Source organism: Mandrillus leucophaeus, unplaced genomic scaffold (assembly GCF_000951045.1).
Source record: "Mandrillus leucophaeus isolate KB7577 unplaced genomic scaffold, Mleu.le_1.0 Scaffold5, whole genome shotgun sequence".
Classification (NCBI taxonomy): domain Eukaryota; kingdom Metazoa; phylum Chordata; class Mammalia; order Primates; family Cercopithecidae; genus Mandrillus; species Mandrillus leucophaeus.
The window spans coordinates 14,663,780-14,665,226 of NW_012105364.1; positions in this window are offsets into that span (position 1 = coordinate 14,663,780).

Genomic DNA, 1,447 nt, shown 5'->3' on the forward strand with positions numbered 1-1,447 from the left:
TATACTCTTTTGGGCTGCTGTCTTACGTACTGCTTAGTGACTTGCTTACCAATAATTTTCCTAGTCTAACCCAGGACAACCATGTTGTCTTTTGGTCTTGACTTTGCTTCTTTCCATATGAGACTGCGTGTCTTATCGTCACTCCAGTCATGCAGCAACTGACTCTAGACAGGTAGTCATGGACATAGGATTCCAATTTTCTTTTCTTTTCTTTTTTTTTTTCTGCAAGGAAATTTAAGGACTCTAGTTATTAGGTTTTCTCAAAGCTGTTGCTTGTATTCCAGGTAATTCATATTTGTTGGTGAAGTTTTATTTGCCACGCAGTGCCCACAAAAGTAATCCTAGAAATGAGCAGTATTGTGAGGCATAACACATCCACATTTTATGTGGAGGATATGATCCAGTGGCATTTTATTTAGTGTGAAACTTCTAACTTCTAAAAGGGAAGATTCTTTTGGAAGTATGGTCTCTTGTTGTGCAATACTTCGTGAATTTCTAGTTTAAAAAAATTAGATTTTCCAAAGATCCACTACTATGTACACATTTCAAAATAAATCACCCAGTTAAAACTCAATACAATCTTATCGTGAGAAATTTTGGAAAGCTTGAGTTACTTCTAAGAGTTAAAAATGTTCTTTCCTCCTCTTCTGCATTTCAGACTGGACATGATTACTCTGATGTTTCCGTAAATGCTATTAGTGCAGTGTGAAAGTGGGAAAGAACTTTTTTTTTTTTTTTTTTTTAAATCAGGGAGGGCAACAGAGCAATAAGAAGGATCACAGGGCACCATGTTAATAACAAATCACAGGAGGTGGCTCCATAAAGGTTGTGAAAACTGGTTTCTCATTGCAGGAATAGGGTTGGGCCACCCCTTCACCCCCCTTCTCAAACACAAATATTTTCATATAATAAAAGCCTGTTTCTCTGTGCTTACAACCCAGCCTCCATTCCTTCGACACCACCATTTTAAAGGGATTTACTGCACGGACTTCTCCCAAGTTCCTAGGCATTATCTTCTGGACCCTATCCTGCAGAGGTGAAGCGTCCCTTTGGGGACTCTCGCTGGGTGAGAGGGACAAGAAACACCCACTAGGACCCAACCCCGGCAAACAGCGGCTCGAGCATGCGCTGAGAGTTTGTGCAGCTGGCCCTGACTGCCGCCGCTGCCTCGTCCGGACTCGGAGAGGACTTGGGAGGGACAGCGGCGCTGGGAGGTGGCTTAGCAGAGACTTTCCAGCAACTGCTGCCCAGGACTTTTTTTTTTTTTTTCTTTTTCCCAGGAGGCGGCGACGGCGGCGGCGGGGGGAGAGGAAGAGAAAGAAGCGTCTCCAGCTGAAGCCAATGAAGCCCTCCGGTTCTCCGCGAAGAAGGTCCCTGCTCCGATGAGCCCCCGCCGTGCGCCCCCGACTATACCCCGGCGGGCGTGGGGCACGGGGCCCAGCGCCTA